The sequence below is a fragment of the Pomacea canaliculata genome, linkage group LG1, assembly GCF_003073045.1.
Source record: "Pomacea canaliculata isolate SZHN2017 linkage group LG1, ASM307304v1, whole genome shotgun sequence".
Taxonomy (NCBI): domain Eukaryota; kingdom Metazoa; phylum Mollusca; class Gastropoda; order Architaenioglossa; family Ampullariidae; genus Pomacea; species Pomacea canaliculata.
Genome location: NC_037590.1, coordinates 13,682,661 through 13,707,935, shown reverse-complemented (window position 1 = coordinate 13,707,935; position 25,275 = coordinate 13,682,661). Strand labels below are relative to the sequence as shown.

The 25,275-nt window shown below is 43.6% G+C and overlaps 1 protein-coding gene across 1 annotated transcript in view; it reads left to right on the top strand.

Moving 5' to 3' along the window:
* The window catches only part of LOC112572337 (calcium/calmodulin-dependent 3',5'-cyclic nucleotide phosphodiesterase 1A-like), a 229,742-nt gene that overhangs the window by 13,708 nt on the left and 190,759 nt on the right, over positions 1–25,275 (top strand). The gene's annotated exons all lie outside the window — the stretch shown is intronic.

The following is a 25,275-nucleotide window of genomic DNA, read 5'->3' as shown; positions in this document are numbered from 1 at the left end:
CACATTGCTGTGTCACGTGACACAAAGCCAGCGCTATGGCTGCAGCCGCCGTTTCGCAAGACTTGATAAATGGACAGTGAAATCTTATCACCCATCGACAGTTCCAGTTTGAAGGGAATGACGAGATGGCTATATGATGTGTGAGACGGACGAAGGCTTTTTTATTTAGGAATCAAAAACTTGGTTAAAGCCTTCAGACTGCAGACATCTCGTCCGAAACGATAAAAGTTATGTGAGATTGCTTCAGGCGTCAAGCACAGTTTAGCAAGCATGAAATAATTGAAATATCTGAATACCCATCGTTAATAATAACGAGTAAAAAAACGTCTCCTGTTGTTGATCCCAAGGTTTATGATTATTTTACAAATGTCTACATGTCGGCATACGATGGTATCCTACAGTGGCCGCTCTTACTTTCCGCCTGAAACCTTCAAATTTTCTCATCCACCTTTCTTTACATTAGATTTTTGAGCTGGTGGCCGTCGTGAATATATAATGGAACTCGGGGATGTCGGGTAAACAAAGCAGCGTGTGTTCACAGCCACTAAATGGCAGAGTGCTGAATGCTGTCAGAATTACCAAGAGAGGCATCTCGTGTCTAGGTCCTCACGCGCGCGTGAGAGAGAGGTGTTTGTTTTGAATATACATATATTTGTATATGTATGTGTGTGTGCGGTTGACACTCTAGTAGGACATCACGAACCTCTACTCACAACAGTCTAGCGATGTAAGCTGGTCTTCCCTGACCACGTGACCCGGCACGACTACTCGCCGAGGACTATTCTTCAAGGTATGGTGGACAAAGCAAGAACTGGCTTACGAACGTCAATGAGTGGACTTGTTGTTGTTTACAGGACCTGATGATTCGCCAACAGTAGCTATGACTGAAAATGTCAACAACGGATACAACACAGGGCTTAACTGAAAACACTGGAGCTGGACGGCGTGGTTCGTTCCCCACCTCTGCTTCATTCATCAGTCCTGCAACACCCACATTAGTAATCGCGACTTTCGTTTTTTCAGTCAGGACGGTTAGAAGGGTCTTGGAGGTTCTGTAATGTTGTAGCGAACGTCAGCCTTTAGGATTTCACGAAGAGTTCCACGTCCTTCACCTTCTTGCTTTGATTTTATCAGAGCTTTTTAAATCTCTCACGTCACTTCCGGAGGCAGAGGTTTACGAAGCTTTGCACGCGCCTTTCTCACTGGAGATAAAAAAAGTCGTTGAGGTTGTTTTGCTGCGTCCATCTCTCCTGGCAAGATTTATGTTGTTGATGCGGTTCCTGTCTTCTGGAGGCATCAGTCTGTTTGGATGAGTACACCTGTTAGAGGCCGCAGTCGCCACAGAGAGGCTAACAGGCTGCAGAGCGAGGCTAATGGTCTCGAGCCAGCACGCGGACACACACGTCCCCCGTATTTACGTCATGGCTGACAATAATCACTGACAGCGCGTGATCAAAGGAAAGCCAACTCGCTCAGGAAGACTCGCCATCACGCGACTGTCCCACAATTCTCCCGAACGACGGCGCCACCAAAGTAGCACGCACTTAGAGTTACATCCCTTCCACAACAAATGTCAGGCTCGTCCACCCCACCTTCGTCTCCTCCCACCCGCCTGGTTGAAACGACTGAACTGGAATCCTCCAAGGTACGTCTGGTGGTCTGCATGCTCTGGAAACCAGAGTTTTGGTGAAGGACTGGGGAGCTGGCATCCTCCATGGCCACGTCTAAATCCAAGGGAATAAACTCAATTGCAGGGAGGCCACCACAAATGCACGCAATTTCCTAACTGTTCGATTTCTGGTCCGTTTTAAACGACGAAGAGTTAAACGAAAGCAAATCCTTTCTGGTCAATTGGAAGGACATGTGGGTGAGAATGGAGAATAAACTGTCCTTGTTGTCTTAATAGGCAATCGGAGCTGAACGTTCAAGTTGACATCTGTGGTTTGAGCAAGGGCTGCGTTCCGAGTGTTTTACTCTCCTGATTTCCATAAACACAACATTTCTACAACGACTTGATGCCAGGGTATTAGTCCATCATGCAACCAAGTTACCGACAAATAACAGCAAAGCGGACCTTTAAACTATGATGAGGTGGAAATGAGGCTGGATGAACAAGCAAAAAGCGGGTATAAATGATTTATTTGTTTGAAAACATTGTGTGTGCAGAAGTTTTCATGTGTGTTGTGTGAAAGACAGAGGCTTCATCCATCAACAAACCCTAGTCTCAGTACAAAATAAGATCGTTAATTAAAAATAAGCAACTGAGTAGCGCATAATCGAAGCTGTAACTGGATCTGCTGTTCTTGCTTGTGTGTTTTGTAATACACGTGGACACAGTGAAGCACACCGGGGAGCAGACAAGGAGGTGTTGAAGCAGGCCTTACATTGATCTTGTCGCAAAGATAACACAGATAATACAAGAAAACAAAGGTGCAAACTGGCAGGTAGACAGGTTTTTATTAACATATTTAAAATATTTATCATATTTATTATTTACCATACCACGCACTAAGCTATCTAAATTGATATCTGTACAACTAGAAACTGGAGAAACCTGCTTTTTTGTCTATAATTACACAACAGTGAGAAGACGAGACGGACATATTTCTGTATGCAGGCTATTCTGTACCTCTCTGTCTGTCTGTCTTTCTCGGAATTTTCCATTTGTTTAGTTTTGATATTTACCTTGTGCACCTGTCATTTCTTTGATTTATTTTTTGCATTATTTGCATCTATCGACGGCTTCCTTGTGTCCTGAAGATTCCAGCCGCAGGCACTGCCACGGGCTAACAGTGATGTCGCAAGACGTGGCTGTTGTGATGCCCACAGTTGCGGACCCCGTGGGACAAAAACAGAAAGCTCATCGACATTTCAGGATTTCCTGTTTCTTTTCTTTTATTTGTTCTTTTCTCTGTCCCAGCTTTTCCTTTAGGACCATGGCTTCCGCATACGTGCTTTGAACAAAATTTGAAAACAAAACTTTGTTAGTATTGACACGTGACGGACAAACTTTGTGTCTGTCTTTCTGTTAATGAGCTGTAAATCGGTGGGTGAGCAGCAGTCAGGCCGCAGTCCACGGTGATTGCTGTCGACAGCTTTGTCATAAAGTCAGTTTTTCAGCTGTAAGAGGTAATAAGACGGTTTTATTTTCTTTTCGTCTGATGGTTACAGACAGAAGCGGCTTAGACCAACTCGGGGATTGCCTGTGAAGAACACGGCGGCTTTTGATTCTCAATTCTCATCGACATCTCTTTGAAGCTGGCCGGAAATGATTTGTTTCAAAAGGTTTCAAAACATCAATAAGTGTCAGAGTAGAGGCAAAGTCTTTGACCAATGACGGAGAACTGGAAAGTATAAATACACGAATGTATGAATGTATGAAGAAGGGTAAGCTGTTCTTCTCATGTTTTGTCTAGCGCCAAAGTCTCGGTCTACTAGTCCCAACTGTCTACAAGAAAGCTTTTGACTTGGTCTTTCCGTCTTTTGCACACCAGGCCCCAGAGATACGCGAATAGCCAAAGATAAGAAGAGACATGGCATTCCAGTAATTGTAAAAACAGCAGACATATCTAGTTTCACATTAACATGACTGTGCTAAGTGTGTCTTGGTGGCTCTTGGGACATCAGCGATAACATCTACAGTTATTCGGGAAAAGTACAACTGATTTGGTGCGCATGTCAGCCGAGCCAGATTCAGTGCGCATCTGAATTATGTCCTCCATGTAACTGGATAAACTATATTTGATTCGGGCTGTTACCTATTTGAACAATATCTCTGGTGTCTTTCTGGCATTGTGCAGTAGACAATAGCAGGGGTGGAGGATTTCTGAAATGGCGTCAAACAATGAGCTTGAAAAGGCATTTGACGCCACCTCCCTTGTTAAACGTTTACATGTTACTACGATGTGGGAGTTGGAACACGAGCTACGAGGCTTAAATGTCCACAGTAATCAAATCCATGATCTTTATCCCCACAAAAATGACACCTTTGTCAGCAGGAATGTAAACAACGCGAGATGATCACGAAAGACGCACATCTCAGGATGACAGCAGCGACAATGGCGACGATCAGACTAAACAAAATTTTGGGATAGTCGGCTTCTGCACCAAGTTCAGATTCTGCAAGTCTCTCGTGGTGCCAGACATGATGTACGACTGCGAGACGTGGACCTTGCTCACAGAACAAGAGCGATGGATCTACTGCGGGTCTCTTATTGGAAGCAAAAGACGAACAACTTCAACCTGCCTGTTGGTCCCCAGCAGTCTCTGTTTGTCAAGCAGCAGAAACTAAAGTGGTTCGATCATGTCGCCTGACATGACACTTTGCCGAAGGTTACAATGAAGGAGGTCGACGCCGTGGAAACAGAAGAAAACCTGAGACTAAGGTGGAGGAGTGGACCAGCTGTTCGCTGGGTAGGGGGGACCTTCAAGACCGGCGCTGCTGGCGTGAGTTCACCTCTGCTTCGCTCCATCATGTCTCCCCTGTGACTGATCCTGCTGCTGTCAGCGACGGGATGAAATGGAATGAATAATGAGACGGTTGTCCGCCGCTAAAAATAGTTAGCAATCACCAAGCGAGATTAATAGCAGCCATAACGGTCCAACGTCATTAACTTGTAATTATTTTAAATAAAGAAACATCGAGAGGTCATGAGGTCAACAACCGTTCCGTTTTATCAAAATACACGCAAACACTCGCACGAACGTGCGCGCGCACACATTTATATATATATATCATTAACTAGATGTCTGTAAACAAGTCATTTAATGGGGATTATTTCCCTTTTGTGCTTTTATCTCCATTGTCGTTAGGTCAGTTTCAAAGCAAAAAGGAATTCGCACAATACGGTGAACTATTTATAATTTAAGCGAATAAATAGGTGACATTTGCTACAGGTATTTTTTCTCTGTTGACCGGTGGCATGTAAGAGCCTGAATCAATCAATCCAGCTTCTCAAATAGCCGGAACAGGTAGGGCCGGTAAAAGCTTCGTGCTGCAAATGTTCCAGATTTAGAAATCCTCCGCCATCCCCGCCTGCTAATGCTCTGCTTTGCTGTGGCGACTACACAGACCCGAGCTGATGTCCCGGAAGTGGGCGATGTGCGCATGCATCCTGCGGTGCGCAACGATGTTGAACTTGCCACGTGCACAGTTTTCTATCAAAGGTCCAGAAGCAGCAGCATGCGCTAAATGTGAGAGATTTAAAAAAAAAAAAATCCGCAAACAATTTAATTAATAGACGACCTTGTTGAAGGGCAGGGATGTCGGGGAGGATCAGCATCCAGAATGAAGGTCGACAGTAGCGGGGGTTAGATATGATGAGAATGTGTGATGGGAGGAGAGATGTTTTGAGGGAGAGTAAACACATTGACTACAAGGTAGGGGTGTGTGTGAGAGAGAGAGAGAAAGTGACAGGTGTCTCGAAAACAAATTAACACAAAGGGAGTTTGAGAATACGTCTACTACATAATTGATATGATATTTTGAGAGAGGTGCCTATGAGAGAACAAAAGACAGGAAGAAAGAGGTAAGAAAAGTAAACGAGTCGCTTGGAGGCTTCAGTAGAAATGCCGTGTCCCCATTGCAGAACATGAGCTGTCAACCTGTCAAGTTAGGTAAGGGACATTAAGTTTAAATTCGCTGTTTTGCTGCACTGACTCCTTTGATGAGGAAGCTTTACAACTAAAGTCAGTCATACCTGGGTGAGTTAGCATCAGAAATGAGGTGGGCGTACCCCGACTAGTAATTTGTAATTGAAAGACCTGTTCTTTCAAGCTCCTGCGTTTACGTATGCATGTGTGCTCCTTCCCGTCAGGGTGTAAAAAGCCGATGTTTAGGAATTCCATCAGGAGCGACTGTGGGACAGACCAACGCCTCAATTAACACTGCAACAAACGATTGCAAAGCAGTGGTGGTCGCAATTTGGTTAAAGGTGTGCATGACAACAGATTGCCTGACTCCAGATTTCATCCTCATCGTTAGCCTCCAGGTCGTCACACCTTTGATGCCAAGGCGGAAAGAAAATCATGAATATAGAGCTATTTTCCCCCGTATTTCTCGCAGTCAGAACATTTTATGCCTTTAGTCCAAATCCTGAAGATGAAAGTGATGGATGTAACGATGCGAGGCTGATAACGGTACGGCATCCTCAACCCCAACAAATGTTTGTAGCCGAGCTAGCGAGCTCCTCTTTGGAAGTTACTCAGTTCGAAGCTTGGTCTGGTCGGCTGAAAAAAATCCTTTCAGTCAGTTGGCAGCTTATCGTTCAGAAAGAATGAAAAAGAGTGGAAAATTGAGAAAGGCTGAGTTTCAGCTTCTGTAGCTCCTGCTCAATAACAACAGTCACTACTTACAACAACAAGATAATGTCAGGCCTTTATCTTCTGTTGCTTCAGACCCAGCGACTGTTGTGACACTGCGCCATGGACTGATAAGTAATTCAAGATGCTCACTTTATCATCATGCAGGCCATGTGTTCATTTTTCGCTCCTGTCTGCTTTATGTCGCTTTTAATTACAAATACAACACGTGACTGTTGACAGATACAGCGATGACAGGGAGGTAAGAAGAAAATTTGAAGATTTAGTGAGATTCTAAAATCATGCGCAGAGTGAGACCAAGCTCCTAAGGTCACGTTTGTAAGAACACAGACCTACTTCATATACAACCCTAGCTCTCCCATTGGTTGCCGTCTTGACAACCGACGAATATTTCTGTACAACACTGACGTCTGCAATGGGGACCTTGAACTGTGCAGGATGATGTTTGTAGGACGTGTATCTCGAGTGCAAAAATATTGGACCATAATTTAGGGAAATATTGTCTTGCTTTGAGCTGTGCCCAGTCATTAAAAACAAACACATACCCGACTAAAGTTCTACAACCGATGATTTTACTGGACCAACAGATCAGGTCGGATATCCGTTCAAAAATATTCACCAGGACATAGTTGAATATTTCGAGAGCATGTCATCTCTTTTATTATTCCCTATTTTTGTTATTTTGTTTCACTCACGCAATGTCGTGCTGTTTTCCTCCTCGGCGCTGAACCCTCCGGGAAAAAAATCCTTGGGCATATGAAGAAAGCCGATACATGAATATAAAGTAATCTGCTCTTGGCCTAATGCGGTTCAGTGTGAAGGATGTGACAACAAGAGAGTTGTTTTCTCTTGTTTCTTGCCGTGTCGTTTAATGCCGGGCTGGCAGTTGGTGGCTAAACAGGTTTGATATATTGGAGCTGATGCCGTGAATGCCAATATGTCGCAGGCCAGATGCTGGTGCTAAGACCATAAAGTCCTATTAGCGGTTGGGGCTGAGAGCAGTTTGCCCGCTCCCTTTGCTCGCTGAAGGCTCGCGACAAAACCCTTCGAATGCCTGGTAAGTCAGGGTGATAAATGTTTTACCATCACGAGATTTGCCGGCACGTTAGTGCATGCTCAACACCAGCGAGGCTTTTTGCTTTTCTGTCGTAAAATGAAAAGGGAAAATAAGAAGCTTCACACGAAAGCAAAGATGATTTCTTAGGATGGAAAGAAAAGAGAAGCCAGAATGACGTTCTCCGGTTACTTCTAATGATCCGATAGGTCCTTTGCATTCTGGAAATTATATAAATTTTAAATACATGATCCAAGTTGTATAAATTCCGTTCATATATAAGCTCTACTGTACACATCCAGTAAAAATACGAAACATTTCCTGTTGTTAACAACAACAAACCTTCGTGAACTTGACCAAAAGACGCAAGTTGGGCAAAATTAATGGGTGACCTTTAACCGGTTGTCGTTTGAAAAAGTTCTTACTGACAGCACTGCGCCCTTCAAGGTGTTTCAACATAGAGTATGTGGCCCTCCCAACACTCGTCCGTTCATCTATCGTCCTCGGGTAGTCCTCGTTTGACTTCGCCCTTGTCGTTTTGTTCAAACAAGAATGATTGGTTTGTGACTGAGTACTGTTTGCTACGATGTAGGTGTGATGTCACAGTGAACATACACCACATGACATAACAGCAACATGTCCAGGGAGGCGTGCGCATGCTTAGTTCCACCCAGAAGTTCGCGTCTCAGAACATCAGGTGAGTGCGACATGACACACTTGTTGTTTGTCTGTTCAAGTAATCTCGATATTCTAATCCAGTGACCATCCCCCAAAATCATGGCCTCCACTCGCTGAAGGGTGTAATTGTACAATCAACAGGCGTCCCTAAATCTTGACATTTTATGGAAAACGACAATATCAAGATATTGGCACTTTCGAATTTCCGTAATTTCGGTTTGCAGCGAAACCTCGCCATTGACTCCCCTTGCTCGATGACAGGAAGGTGTCTGTTCCGGTATAAATAATTATAGGAATTTCTATAGGAATGATTATAAGTCGGACGAGAAAGGCTGGAGCAAACCTCTAGCTCTGTCCATTGTGACTTTTGTGTCCATCACCATCATCGGGTCAAGGCTCCGGATCCACAGTCGATCTGTCGGTACAGCTGTCAGTCAGTCATCAGCATCATTAGCTCGACCTTTGACATTAGTCTCGAGAACCAAGCCAGTCACCTGATAGTTTCGTGACCCAGGGTTCGGAAAACTCTAGAGTGAAAGTTTGATGAAGCGAAGGGGGAGGGCAATGCTGGAGGAACTCCATTGTGCCAGCCACCGGTTGAAAGCTCTTAAACTGACAGACCTTGAAATTCATTGGCTGCCGCAATCAGCGATGTTTGTGTCCGGAAGTACTGGAGGTCGATCACCTGAGGTCAACGACTGCCCTTCCACCCTACCCCCATCCAGAAAACAAACTAACCAACGCCTGACTTCCTTTATTAAAACTAATCAAGCTAAAAGTTGCTAGTGAGTAAGCAGGTCCATGTAGATATGCATTAAAATACGTGGATGTTTATGTTTTGGTAGAAAGCACACGTGGATTGAAATAAATTTGTACCTTAGATTCTTGCATTTTCTCACTCTTACATACTATTGAAAATAACAAACACGCAAACATTATCTTTGTGGGCAGGACTTCCGTTACAGTTAGCAACAGCGGAGCAAGGGATCCATTTCTCTTTCTTTTGATCTCATTGTCCTCTCGGTTTCAAACATCATGGCCATTCGTTTGTCTTGGCTTCTAGCTTATGAGAGCCGGCATAATATACAGTCAGATATAGAATATACTGAGATGCAAATGTCATGCGCGTAGAGAAAACAAACAGAAGCTTTCTGTGGTCGGCTTGTCTAATGCGAATATATTCTGCCCAGTTGCCATGCACAAAATAGGAATTGTCCGCCCGGCATCTTTGGCCAGCCCGCGGCAACAATATGGTTTGCTGAAAATGCCAGGCGTGCAATACAAAAAAGTTTGTGGAGCTGTGATGTTGAGAAAGCTTTCTTCCCGAATGTCCCGAAAAGTTGTTATAAAACCTCTTAGACATGGCCTTTCAAAACATGAACAGCCAGGAGAGAACAGGGTTTGGTGGGCTGGGGATGGGGTTAGGTGGGGACGTCTGCTGTCAAGGAAAGGGAAAAATGGAATTAATGTCAGGGACCGACATGCCCGTATGTGCTCTTCTCTTTCTTTCTCATACATGTACTCTCTTTCTTTCTCTCATTTACAGTCACATACACTTTCTTTTCTCCATGCCATAACTGATTTTATCTGTGGTCTCCTCAAATTTGTTACGTAGTTCTCCCCTTCCCTCTATGTGGTTATCTCCCCTCACTTCCCTCCCCCTCCCTTCACTGCTGCGACACACGGAGTTCATCAGGTTCAAGCTGCTGACGTGCCTGTTAGACCTTCACCCACAGTCTTATCATTCAGACCTGTCTGACCGTTATGAAATTGTTTCTTTAGCCACCCAGAGCTGTTCATGCCAGGGCTTCCCTCACCTGTCGATAGATGACTGATGGCTGCCAGGAGGGTTGTGAACACTCCCTTCCCCTCCCTTCCCCTTCCTGTTAGGAACCAGAGCCTGGAGTGAGCATGCATCTCTAGACCTCTTGCCGGCGATGACAGGAGGAGTATACAAGGAAGATAACTACTCCTAACGTTGTTGTAAAAGGCCCCCCGTGATGACGTAATAGGGAGGAAGGGCAGCACGTGCCTCTAACATCACGTGAGGTGATGACGTCAGAACAAGGAGGGGGCGATTAACGACCAACCCCAGTTCACCTGTTCTTGTTTCGCTTCTCATTGCCAAGTATTTGATAGAATATCATGATGTCTGCGTGATGCACAGATGCACAGGACATCTATCTGTTGAACTGTGTGCAGGTTCAATACCCACGGCATCCATCTACCTCACCGGACGCTGATGACCTATAACCCCGATATTTTATTTACTCAGGTTTGACCAGAATAGCTCAGAAGCAAAGGAAGAGCTGTCTTTTTTTTTAAATTTTAGAAACATTGAAAAAAAAAATTTTTTTCCCCGCTGACTCCCCTACTCTTCATAAACGCATTTTTTAAAACCTAAGGCTGACATATTCTCTTTCCTTCTGCTGCAGTCTCTAAGTGATTTAGAGAGACAAAAATGCTCCCGGCGTATGGTATTGGTTTCAGATTAAATCGATAAGAGGGACAGGGAGGGAGAAATGGAGGAAGAAGAGAGAGTGTAGATGAAAAAGTAATGTTGAAAGTCTTCACATTGTTTTACCGAGAATGATGGATAGAGGATGGTGTGTGCGTGCCGTGTGTATAGAGTCTCTCTCTGTGTGTGTATGTGTAGAATTCTGCACTCATAGTTATTCCTGGAAACCTTTCGAAACTGGTAACCTTGCAAGAAAAAAAAAAGCCATTTAAAGAAACTAGGTATCAAACCCTCTCTACTGGAATAAATGTAATATTCTCTACAGAATAGATATAATTCGTTTTTATGGAAAAAATGTGCTTGCTAAACAGAATATTTCATCAGCACTACAGATAATTATACACAATAATACATTTTATTAGCTATGCAGCTATGTAGTTAGAATTAATGTCACGTCTGTGGAGGATAAATAGTAATGGATATCTAGAATATGTCATTAGCTACACAGAATATATCGTTATCTAAGCTAAAAAAATCACATGTCGACGAAATGTCATTAGGTACACAGAATAAATGTGGTTCGTTACACAGGGTCCAAGGCTGGATATTATGCTCAATCTTCCATCATTCTTGTTATTGGAAAATGCTGTACAAACGTAAAAAATACAGAATTTTCAAATAACAAATCTTTGGGTCTGAGCAATGGTTTTCTGTTCTCTGCGCGAACATTGTTCTCCCTGTTTTTCTAATGGAGAATGCGACATACATTATCATAAAACACGCGAAAGCCTCGCAAAATAAATCGGTTTTTTTAAAGGTTAATGGAAAAGGGAAAAAGAGGGAGAACCCTGACGTGAACTGCATCGACTGAAGACCTTTGGGTGAAATACCACGTGTCATGTGGTTCACTGTGCCAAACACCATCAGTCCGCAGGCAGACGACCGGAAAGGTCAGCGAGGTTGTTGACGACTGTTTTGCATACGGACGCAGCGGAGGTCATCCTCATTAGCAGCCACGAGAGATGCACAGCCTCGGGTCACGCAGCACGAACCAACTCGAGGCTGCTATCACCAGCCGGGTGTCCGCTAGGTGGCGCTGTCGTGCTGCAGAATCCGCGCATCACAGTCCGGAAGAATGCACCAGAGTCTGAAGAATGTATAACTGTTCACTCTCCGTTTGGTGGCTGTAACCAGCGTGAAGTCCAACCCTGTACTTGTTCCTGGCAAAATATCGCTGTCATCGTCGGTAGGCTCGATGGCCGCGGGTTCACACTTGGCTCGAAATGTTAAAGGTCTAGTGGGATACAATTTGTTTGTTCGAATGACTGAGCAAAGCTCAGTGCCAGATGCTATTTCCTCAAATCAGTGTGAACATCATCTCTTTGATTTCATCTTTCAAAGAAAATGGTCATAACACAGAAGTCAGGGTTGTACATACAAAGGTTTAGGCTTGAGAAAACCATACTCAATATCATTTACAAAATGTATGCACTTTCAGACTGGGAGAGCTTGGACGATATTGTAATTAGGTGTGATCTGTAGATAACCGTGAGGTCACGATGTTGACCTCTGTCTTTGCATAATGATGTAGGTGTGTGTCTCGAGAACAGAAGAAGAATGTAACCACACTTTAGGCAGATAGTATTTTCACCGAGTATGTACGCAATCATTAGAATAAAACTGCACCCCAGTAGACCTTTAAGACGGGTGTAAAATAGCGGTTCGTGACTGAAGGCTGCTAAAGTCTTTTTTTTTCAATGTCCACAGGTGGTCTTCATCTTGTTTTCACATGCACATTTCTTGTTTACAATAGGATGTGAACGTAACAATGGCGTGATTTTCAAATCGTCTAACCAGATCAGGCCGACACCCAGCACCACCCTACTGTGCTTTTGCTTTAAACGAACACACTGGCTAGATTTTCATCCAGTTCAACATCGGACACTTTCAGTTACATTCAAGTCACAATGAGACACAAACAACAGAACTCAGTCAATACGCTTACACTTGTTGTCTATCTCGTACACACACACACAAACGCACGCGCGTACATGTGCACAAATTAATATATCCAAATTAAAATTAATGTATTCCTATAAAATTATCTTTCTCTTTTACTTAAAGAGCCATAAGTGTAATAAAAAACTTTTGAGGAAAAAGGAGAAACACGTTGAGAAACAGCTGAAGTAGAGACAATAATGTTCTACATGCTGTCAAGAGTCGCAACTCTATTCCATTAACGCTGCAAGTGTCAAACAAGAGTTGTCTCGCTTGAAACATTCTGTCCTTTCTTAGACTATGCCTGAATTACAAATTAAAAAAATAATATACATATTTCAGCGACTGCATCATCGAGGTTGGTAAGTGACCGAGTGAGGATATGAGGAACGTACAAGAGAAAAGGCGCGCACGGGTGTTTGTGTGTGTGAAATCGCTAAGCAATCAGCTATGCAGACGAGTAGTTCCAGATAAACACGGTATCTCTGGTTTGAAGAAAAAAAAATCTGCCTTAATTTGCTGCTGTTTTCAGAATTTAACAGAAAGGACCTTGCTTGTTAATAAGAACAAGAATCAGCACAATATCAGCCAAAGGGTTAACATCAGACTATGTATGTCACGTGCTCAACATCATCTACCTGGCGACATGGGGTGTGTCACCTGAGGGCGGAGCTCATCCTGCAGCATCACGAGGCTGTGTTACGTCCTACATCCTGTCTCAGCCCGTTAATGTGCTTTACGTTCACGTCACACTGCACTGCGAGTGTGCGTATGTCACATATTATCTCGATAGAGGATCCCGCAGCAACCGGCAACAAACTGTCGATAATCGATTCACTGGGTTCGATCTTGTCCCTTGTGACCTTTCACCTTTCTGTTAGGGTCGCAGCAGGCAGACTGTCTGGCAGTGCGTCTGATGCTGACAGCTGCTGCTGTTGGAGTGTGACGTCTGGCTGTCCAGTAGGATCATCTCTGACTTTACATAAACTTAACGATCATTTCAGTTTGAGATGGAATTGTGGAAAGAAAGTAAAATAACGACTGATGGATGGGAAGTAGACCGTGCATTGGACATCAGATTTTCAAGACAGGGCTTGGACTGTTAATAGTGACGTATTTCTTAGGTTGAAATGACATAGATGTGACCTACAGATATACTTCAGGTGTGGTATGATGCTGGTCACACATAGGTGGGCCAAAGTCTGATTCAGTTTTAGCAGAAAAATGTCTCCTTCACCTCTACTTACTGGAGGAGGGTGAAAAGCTGCAGACTGTCCTCTTGTCTACCAGTTGACCACCTCTTGCATACCTGCTGATTACATCTCGTCTACCTGTTGACTAACTGTATCTACGCATTCCAAATAATGAACTATGCCAGTTTATTCATTGAGAAACACAATAACTGTTCACTTGATCGCCACACCACACGTTCCCGCCACACAAATGGACCGTTGACGACGCACCCGGATAAAAAAGGAAATGTTTTTGCAAGGAAGCCCTGCTTAGTTAATTAATGATGGTTTTGGCTAACAAACAATAGGTGACACTGACAGCTGCCTTTTTGTGTCCGACTTCTCAAAATAGACCCGTGGGCAGCGCGCAGATGCAGAATCCTTCTGGAGACGACCGGTCGCTGGAGACAGTTTTATATTCCTGTTTTGAAACGCTCCGAGGGTCACCAGGGACGGCGGGGTGTTACTGATGCAAATATAAATTCAGAAACATAAATCAACCATTTTCTGACAATTACGTGTGCAAAACATATTTTTGGAGGCTTTAATATTTACTTGAAGCACAAAACATCGCATCATTCTCAGGGTTATGCTGACGAGACAAAATATTATATCTTAAGGTCAAAGGTTATGACAGTTTAAATCAGTAAGTCGTAAATTGCGGTGGCAATTTAGAAAAGGGGTCTTAATTTTCGTTCGGTAATATCTTTTCACTTTTTCGTCGACGCAATAAGAGCTAAATATAGTTTGTGTATTACACGTGTGACTGAGACCATTGCTTTTTTAAATTTGTAGTTTATTTGCGATTTTCTTTAATCTGGTTTGTTTGTCTGTTTCTCGTAAAAAAAAAACAACAAACACAGTATGTCGACATAAGACTAACTAGCGATCTACAAAAAAAGGAAGAAAAGAGACACATATAATTATGATCGTTTTGCGTGAGAAAAGACTAGCATCGGATAGAGCGAAGTTTTTTTTAAAAAAGAGGCATTGAAGACAGACGTTAAGAAACGCTTCTTCCCCATCTGCTCACTTCGCGTGACTGTCGTGCAGTCTGCGAGATCGAAGTCCTGTTAGCATCCTACTGAAATATCCAGAAGGTTTTTTTTTTGAGTGATCAATGTAATGAGCTGGGCATGCCCTCAAGACCAGCTTTCGTCTATAGCCTCATCAACAAAGGGCTGTGACTCGAGAGAGGTCGAATGACTTAGCCTTGAGCGAAACTTGAAATTCTGTCGCTCTCAGGTCGACAAGCAAGAGTTCTCTGAACATTTGCTTCTCACGGTGAAGTCGGCCTTCATTGCATTACCTCCTTTTTGGGCTTCTCCAGTTACTCCCCTTGATCGAGTACAGCAAACTTAGCGATTTAATTTCTCTAAACGACTTTTATTTACACAGATGCAGACGGAAAGAAAGTGATCGACAGAAAAAAAACTGCTTTTTAGACAGCAGCATAGCCTTATTCGCCTTGGATTGAAGCCTATCTTTATTGCATTATTGTGTTCAGACAGTAACAGCACTTTATTTACATATCAGTCACACCTTGTTTACCTATCAGTAAAGTAACAGGTTTGCACACTGTTAAAATGTCTTAAGTCGCTTGTGTATATGAGCAAAGGTCGTAACAGTAGGAAAAAATGGACGTGTTTACAAAAAGTCTTAATTGGGGAGTCCTGGCTCAGACAATGATGAAATTCAGTTATACAGGATAATTTTGTAAATATGTAACTATTTTCTTTTATGAAAACCAACAACTTAGGTATAACATAGCATTTCCCTCGTCAAATCATGACCTGCTGGAGACAAGACTTTTGGAATTACGGAAGCTATTCCTTGCGAAATAATGATCTGCGATTGTGATGGTCCCAATGATGATTGTTCACAACCACTTAGACTATGAGTCTTGGTTGGCTGTGAAAAATATATTCAGGACCTTCAGACTGAACTTTCACTTTACCCTCTTCTGACGCTTTTTGTACCAATGATAATAATTTTCTCTTGAACTTCCTGTTTAAACAAGGGATAGGATCTATAATGTTGACAAGATATTTGTAACGACCGCATATAACAACGAAATTTTAGTAATTATTTATCTATAATGACAAAACCATTGCTGGAAAGCGGGTTTTTTTTAGCTCCGTTTGAACTAGTTCTTCATCCCTTAAATCCACTCTTCGCTCAGGTTTTCCTACCTCACCCTCGGCATTTGTAGCCGAGACGTCAATACCGAGTCTGGCGCGTGCGAGCTCACAGCTGACGTCACGGATGTGGAGGTCACGACAGCAAGGCGCTTGACCACGCTTTGATCGCACATTCCCCATCCCCATAATTAGGTTATGTCCCTTTGACAAGGAGACGAGGTGTGGAGGTCTGGGAGGGAGGAGGACCAGAAGCGTTGTTGTTCCGCAGTCTGAGGGCTAACCGAGACTGACAGCGAGCGTAATGAGGACGCCACCTGTCGGACAACCCCGGCGCGATGCGAAGCCTGTTGTGGAGCCTGGACATGCGTGGGCGCACGCACCTACGCACAAACACACACATGTTTGTGCATGCGAAATTGCGAGTGTTTATGGATGCCCTCCCAAAACGTTGACAAGGATTTGCACTGACCTTCTTGGCTAGGAGTGGCTCAAACCTAATCTGAATTGCCTTTGATGGCACAAGAAAAGCGGAGGAATAACAGAGATAAATTACTCTGCATGGCATGCAAAGGACGGTGACTACAAAGCTCTGTAGTTCCAATTCCACAAGATCTGAAACTTGCGAAATCAGGGGTAAAAAACTGCCCTGGTCGTGAATAAAACCTCCTCATTTAAAATCAAGGTAATCGAAGACTCGGATGAATCTTAAAAAAAGGAAAGAAAAATGTCTGGCAGTGAGTTGTATCGTCCCTCATTTTAATCCAAGTTAATGGGAGAATTAATGAAGCCCACTATAAGAACGAGAAAACTGATTGAGAATGTATCTGGGGAACGATGCGAGAGATGGGGGTAGGGAGGCGATGGATGGGTGGCGGGTGCAAGATGTAGCAATAGAGGGGGTAGGAGAGGGTTGTCGGGTAGAGGGTTTGAAGAAAATGATTATGAGGGTGGTCCAGAGAACCTGACAAACAATCTCACTCGGCAACGATGTACTTAACCTCAATAGATATCTAAGTCATCAAGCAGCGACAAGGACGACAACGACGACGACGCCCGCCTAGAACACGGTGGGATGATCGATTTCTTTATCAACCTTTCCCCACTTCTTCACCTCAAGAGTGGACAGGGCGTCAGCTGGGAGACCTTGTGAGAGGGGCACAGAACAGGTCCTGCTGTCGCACTTCACTGTCGCTAAATCTCATGATGTCCACCCGACCACTGGTCACAGTTAGAGAGAGAGAGTGAGAGAGAGAAATAACACTTCTTCAGTAAATCTTCTAGTTAAAAATACAAGGACAACAGTTTTTCATCCATCTTGGATTAAATGAAACATACGTTACATGTAGAATCTGTAAAAAGCTGAAACATTAGGAAGGATTCTGTTAATACTGTCCACACCTCTGATTATATTTTTATCCAACGTCCGTATTTTGCAATGGCTTCCTCGTTCGCTGTTGCTTTCGTGCAGAAAGGGCAAATCCATAAAGACCTCGTCTTCAGAAGCTTTTAGAAACAATCTTTTCTCTCAGTTTAATAGACAAAAGAATATTGGGATTTATAGTTTTGCACATGGTCACTTTTAGCACCACTCACACTGGAGACTGTTCTCGCGATTCTCTTAATTTAGTCACTGGAGACTGATGTTCCCAGAATCCACACACACATACATCTTCCACAAGTAAACTGGAACATAGACGCCTCCTCGAAAGGGCAGACGTTGAAAACAAATTGGCATTGCCTCTTGGGGACGAGCGACCACACCCTGTTCTCTCAGTCTTGCCAACTTTTGGACCAGCAATTTTTCCTTTCTCTGAGGTTAGTTGCTCCTAACGATTTCCGAGGGTCAGTCCTAGGTCCAGTCGCTCCTAGGGTCAGTCTCAAAGCCAAATGCTTCAAGACATTTACCAATGCCGAATACTGCGCCTATTGACAGGTTATAAAAGAAAAACTCACACGAATCTATATAAGAATACAAGAAATGTTCCCCTGTACATATATCCGAGGTAGGAGGAAATGTGATTACCGCACCTCACTTAAAGATGCAGCCTCGATCCCCTCCCCCAACACACTCGTGTCTACTTTGCCGTGTCTTCCTGGGAATTGTAAGCTGGTCGGTGACGGTTAGTTATATTGTCTATCACCCTTTCTAGAATCTTCTGTCTTTAAAAAACCCACTTGTTCCTCATTTAACACGTGTGGCTTGGCTGCCGCGCCGTGCTGACTCCTTGACCCTGTAACCCGTCTGTGACATGCGCAGAAAGAGGTCAACAACACGGACGTCAGAACTGTATGTGGATTATGCTTTTTGTTGTGAAAGCTTCAGGCAACTGGGAACATGGACCGCATTGTAATTAGGTGTATCTGTGTACACATTGTCCACAGACCCAAGTTTATTTGTAGACATGGTTCTCAAGAACGGACGATGAGGAGTCATCAAGTCTGTGGGAGCAGTATCTTGTATTGAACTTTATTAAGTTATTAAAAAAATATCTCAGAGGATCTTTGTTTGCTGTTTACAGTACAGAGGACCTCTGAGTGGTTACTGCGTACAATACAATCATGCAACGTATTATTTTAATTGTCAAACAGAAGAATGTTTACAGTCCTTGGCAAGTTTGGAAAGTCCCTTTACGGTGAGTCCACACAGTAAATGGCTGCTACAGTGAAGAAACATTTTTTTTGTTAGATGACTAGGCAGATCACAGTACAAGATGCTTTGAGAGAACACTGTGTTCTACAAAGACTTTCATGCTCACAAAGGGGGCATCATCATGAAGACACGATTGTCCACAGGTACGACTACCTATGGTCTCGGCTCTGCCACTGGTTGTCGTAGTCGTGAGATCGTAAACATATCCATGTACCCTCCTGATGCTAAGATTTCTGAACCTCTATCTGCGCTGCTGTAATATTGTGGAGATGATATAAGATAATCTGACATGATATGCAGACCTGTTGACATTTTGTATGACACGTGAACTGCAGGCTTGAGATCCGTTACAGGACACTCCCATCAGTTGTAGGATTGTGCACCTGACAAACGATACACGAGCCGTAGTCTGGCAAAATAACAAAACACTCTGAAGAAATTATGTGTTTGCAATGAGTGACATATCTACTTCACGTGCGGACTGTGGTGTCCACAGCTTCTACTTTTAAATAGTACATACGCTGTTTACAGCATTAAACATTGTACAACTTTCTATCGGAGCTAAAGACTGTATTCTTTTTTTATTCTCTTCTCTCCCTGTCATCTATTACTTCCAGTAGTACTTCCTTCATTCGTGAAGTACCCGAAGACTTCTAAGACTACTGTCTAATTATCTGTCTGTACCGTTTCGGATACCTAATTGGCAAGAGTAGCGGCGTCTAGTCCAAAGGTCGAGCACACTATCCGGTTCGAAACCCATGTAACTCAGTGCTTTTTTTTTTCAACCACCCACCAGTTGACCTAGATATGAAATGACTACCTGACTCCACAGAGAATTAATAAAGGTGAGGCAGTGATGGAGAAGATGAAAGCTAGCTCCGAGGAAAGTAAAGACTTTAAGAGTTTACCTCCTTCGCGATCGCGTCATCAAAGCACTCTCCCTTTCTTCTCTAATTTTATCTTCCTGTCTGCATTTTTAAACTTTTCACTTTTGCCGCATCGATCGACTTTTTCTGGATCGACTTTTTATAGCTGACAGCTTGACTTGGGTTAACGTGCAGCAGCGCCCCATGTAGCCGCACTTTGTGTCGGAGACACGGCGGAAATAGCGTACTGAGCAGCCCCCGGGTATCACAGGATCCAGCCATTGTGTCCACCCCGTTTCCGCCATTTGTCAGTAAGCAACATCCGGGACCTTTGCTACCGGAACCCGCATTAGCGCTAGCTGGTCCGGGTACTTTGGACCTGTAACAAGCTCCGACTGAGTTGGTTGTGTGTGATGCAGGTGCTTCATCATGTCGGCCGGCCACCGGACCTCCAGTCACACAAACTCACGCCGGCAGCTCCTACCTTTGCAAAGACAGTTGCAGACAAGGGTGGATCACTTGTAAAAGTGAAGATTAGATAGTAAGGACACTCGGCAGCCCTTTTCTCCTTTCCCGTACGACCACTCACTTTCTATTCATTGATGCTGGTTTCTGGACTTGGTTTGAACTCGCACTCGCAACGGGATGGTGGTGTCCTGGTCAGCGCGCGCAGACTGTCTTTAAGGTTGTCCTTTTATTAAAATGAAGTACTTCAAAAGATGATGGTGACTATTTTTAACTCAACTGATTTGATTGGTGATTAAAGCAAGTGATTTTAAATACGAAGGTTTGCAGTTCGATTTTTTTCTGTCGATAACTTTTTATCTTTGTTGTATACGGAACACCATCTTGTCTCCCACGAGTCTGTTTTAGAGGAATCTGCATCTCTTCTACCAGTAAATTGCACACATGGTAGAGGTGGGGGCCTTCGGGAACTTCGGCATTAAAAAGGATTTTTGCCCTCTCATGATGTGCTCACCAAGCAGATATTCACTGGAATCCATAATAAACAATACGGAACTTAGCGAGGTGCCAGGAATGTTGCTTCGCGCATTTTTTGAACACTTGACAGCGATGTTCATGGGGTAGGACTTGCTAGCTCTTGATCTGGCTCGAGACAAAGAGTCAACCCCATGATTATCGGGAGGCTGAGTCTGCAGGTAATTGGACAGGTGGACCGAAGGATGGGGAGGACATGTACATACTCCAATGACGACTCTCTGGACCCGTCACTTGATCGCTTCACTCCCTCGATGACGGTTGGGCGGTGAGACATCATTTCAGCATCGCATCGACAAAAAAATGTAGCAGCGACTTGTGCCTGGAAGCCCAGCGATTTTAAGGAATTTTGGCTTTTACAATTTTCAGCCAATCAGTGCACAGAGCACAAAATCCTGCTTCACGCACGACAGAGCTAACATACACTTGATTGCGCCAAAACTGCTCCTGTAACATCATCTGATGGAAGGATTCCTGTAAAGGCAAAGACTAGTTAATAAAGGTAATTTTGTCGAGCCAGATGCTTGTCTTTATAAGACAGTCTGACATTCCTTTCGTTCACGTTACCTGCGCCGCACGTCACACCAGGTTAGTCTTACGAGGTGCTGGCGCGTTCAACATCGTACGAGCCGACAAATTATTTGGTAATCATAGCAGTCCTCTAAGTGAAACCGTTTCAAGGCAAACAACTAGCCTCATGTCATGATTACTTTAATGTTTGACGTGTTTAAAATGTAAAGTTCGAACTGAGGTGGATGTGTCTGACTAAGAAATCCTTCCAGTCCTCGATGTTTAGACAAAAATTCACAAGTTTGGAGGACTGAGCTAATGTCTGTGGTTAAGCCATCTATTCATGTCAATGCAAGCACCATCGAGCACCGTCATAACTCACCTTTGGCTGCTTTCGACATCCGGGGCTGTTGACGGGCTAGGAACGGCCTGTGGCCTTGTTTGCCGATGTTAATTATTATTGCCAGAAGACGCTAAGATAGCCACAGCGTTACATGGCTCTCAGCCAGCTCCCACCTCCATTACAGCTATTACCACGGCCCACCGAGTGGTCAGCAAACTCCTGATGTGTGGCTGAAGGATGTTTCTGACGTCACGAACGGGAATATTACTGCATGCGGTGCGTCATCAGTCATTGACGTCATCACGGAGTAGACGTACGTGAGACGTCATCAGATACTTCGTTAAGACACTCGCTTTGTCCTCGACCTCGAGAACAAACTACAGACAACTGTGGCTCGTCTTACTGTTTCTCTTCCTTCCCTCTACATCTTAGAGAGATCTCACGATCTGCATGCACAGTCATCTGTTTTAAACATGACCCACCAGCATTGGTAGTTCGTAGCATCCCATGTCACTGGTGACGGGGTCTCGGGAAGACCTCCTGACCTAACCCATCGAATTTTATGAAACAAAAATGTCTGGAGGCCCAAGTCAGAGTTACAGGGAGGAAGCAGAGTCGTTGGTGGGGTGAAAGGGGCGGTAATGGAGTAGGGACGTTGGTGGAAGAGAGCAAAATATGGCTTTTGCGATAAAAGGCAAAGCTGAATAACAGTCGGCCATAGCCTTGGGGGTGTCGTGACATTTCTTAATGAGGCTGTCTTATCTGCTGAGAGAAGTTCATTAGCTTGTGTTGTTGGTAACAGGAGCTTCTCTCAAAATAAAAAAAAGTAGAGATCGGGATGAGGGTAGGGACCGGGTACTGAGGATGGGAGTGGGGGAGGGGAAGATGGAGGAGAAAAGATAAAGAATGTCGGTTGCACCAAGCTGAACTCGTGCCATTTTCGTTGTTTACAGAAACTGTGAGCGCGTGTGAGGTAAACACGCGTTAAAATATCTCCCCACCATGCGGGCTGACCTCTGTATTCTCTGTGGAGATAGGAATCTTCAAAACACTTTTACATGGTGGCCCGCTTGCAGCGTAACTGTTTTGTTTTGTGGTCCCGGGGCGACGAGGAACAGACTGTGTAGTTTGTCTTTTGCAGGCCAGTCACACGTTCTGTGTTTTTTCTTCATGCACGGCTTTCATTTGCGTGCATCCCAGTCTCCAGGTCACGTGTCTCCCAAGACACAGGTGGCGGCAAATGTCCAGAAAAACACGCCTACTGCTGGATGTTCGTTCACCTTTCACACTTCTCGCTCAGCCACTTCATCTTTGGGTTGTGTAAACATTCGCAGTTCTTTGATAAACCTGCCCGTGGTTGTGTACGGGATAAACATGAGATGGGGCCACACTACTGATGTATAGTGTGAGAGCCATCGCCGTGTCCAACTTTTTAGCGTTTGGAAAGATGAACTGGACGTCCTCGCGAGCATCCAGGCGGAATGAGTCCTTGATGTCTAGACTTGTAGATAAGAAAGTCTAATTACTGATTGATCCGTTACTTGTAAACTGATGATTGTGCCCTCGACGCTGTCACACAGCTGTTCTGTAGGTCGTCTGGTCATCCAGTGGCTTTAGACATCACCAACATCCTCACTAATCGACAAAACAGTTATCTGAATGTTGATGATCAGAAAAAGTATGGAGGTTTAGGTGTAAGAAAGGGAGTGGGACGAGCCCTAGATGAAGAGCATGGAACTGTAATGTTTTAGTTACATTAAACCTTTTTTATTACCATCTTCGAAGAAGGAAGACTTTGGAGTTGTTAAGACAAAAGTGCAGTTAAATTAAACACTGGAGCTGCTTTGCGACGGAAAAGGGAGAAAAAAAAAAAGAGGAAGAAAAAAAAGTGCATTAAAGTTTCCATGGTGACGACATGAAAGAGGTTGCGGATGGTTGCTATAAAATATAGTGCCTGTAGTTTTTGTTGTCATTTAGCGGGAAAAGAAAAGAAAAGAAAGTTGTTCTCCTAGCATAAAACATCTCGTGTTTGTGGCAACCAGTCGTATTTTTTCTTTTGTTTTCTGTTGAGCTTGTTAACAGTTGGTTAACGTATCCTTTGATGATATGAAAGTTGGAGCAAGCGCGCGAGTGTACACACACACAGGCAAGCGCACACCCAACAGACAGACAGACAGACAGACAGACAGACAGACAGACAGACAGACAGACAGACAGACAGACAGACCATTTTAACACAATACCCAACACATATCCCCTTCCCACTCACGAACCTCCTCACATTCACGCATAAATTCACGCACCCTACACACACACAAAGCATCAAAAGAAGGAAAGAAAGGAGGAGTGAGAACTAATGCCACGGAACAGAGAAGGTAGAGAGAAGGATTGAAGTCTCGTGCATGGGAAAACAATACAAGTCGCGTATGCGCTAGATTTATCTATTCACTCGTCATTTCCGGTTTTCATTTACACAGTTCTCTCGAGAACTACAGTTGTTGTTATTTTGACCTTTTGCCAGGAAAAAAATCCGAGCTTTTCTGCGTACAGAGGTCGACAGAGATAAAAGTATTTCCGTATGAATCAGGGTAGGTTTTGGGACGAATTCCATTATTTTAATGAATTCTTTTCCGGTCATGAACTCCATTAGAAAAAACTTTGCTTACAAACTAATCTGTACAAGACAGAACCGCCTATAATCTCACTGAATCACTAGCGGCAAGCAAGAAGACAACATGTAAACACACAGCAACTCTATTCCTCTAAATGTCTTTCTCTCCAACCCGAACCTCCGAACAGTCAAAGGTTCCGGGAAGACCTCACGAAAGCAGAAATGCAGAAGAACATTACAAAAAGGAGAGAGAGAGGATTGAAAAAGTTTTTGGTCTTCTTTTCCCTTTCTCGGCTGTGACAAAACAGAAATGTAATGTTTGTTATAATATATATAATATAGAAATAGAATGTTTTTGTTTTAGCGGTGAACTGTTTTTGGCGAAGGTTGCAATACTTTGCTCGTCACCACAGGTAAAATACTTGCTCAGTTTAGGGAAAACTCTTTACAGGAAACATAATATCGACAGTTAAATTTAAACCCTAGTGAATGTAATTCTGTATAAATCTGTTTAATAGGCTTTTCATTAACTAATAAAAGGCATTAAATATCTTAATGATTCCCTTGTTTGAGTAACACAACTTGTGTCTTTAAAATGTCACAAAGTAGGTACACGTTGAGAAACAGATGAAATCTTCACACATTTCTAGAAGCCTTCATCTGAACTAAGAAACTGAGCAAGTGAAATCAAACATTCAAACCTTCAGGCTAGCTTACTGACAAGGCCATTTGTATAACATGAAACTACAAATAAATATTATGCGACAACCCTTTTAATACACCTGAAAGTTAATTTGAACCTTCATTGATTTCTAGCTATTAAAATATAAAAGTATCATCACACAGGAGTTCATTTTTTCATGTTAAAGAAGTTTATTGCGTCCGCAAAGAGAAGCTGATTGTGCAAAGTTCAAAACTTCCACAACTTCGTCCACTGCGAGTTGGCTGTCCATCTGTCTGTAGTCTTCGCACAGAACCTGTACAATGACACTTCAAACGCTCAGCAAACCAGGGATCAACGGTGCTTCCCGATATTCCCCTCATTTTCAACAGAACATTAATTACATGTAATCAAATAACATCTAGATAAAGAGACAATCCTGAACTTTTGAGTTTGCAGTTCCGGAATCTCTATGAATCAGATTGCGATGAACCCGAAAACACAAGAAAAAACCATTGACACTACAAATCATCGGTCGTCTGAGCTTGACAAAGCATTCAATCTGTTGGAGTTTCTCAATGAGCAGTCTGCGCCAGTCAAAGCCTGTTGGAGGGACACCATAGCACTGACCAATAAAGGTCAGGGACAAGGATGCGTCCGATGAACGGCGAGAACGAGAAGATTCGCTCCCCTGCTGTCTACTTGCTAATGATTTTCTAGGCCTTTCCATAGACTGGTGCCAACAATGAAGGG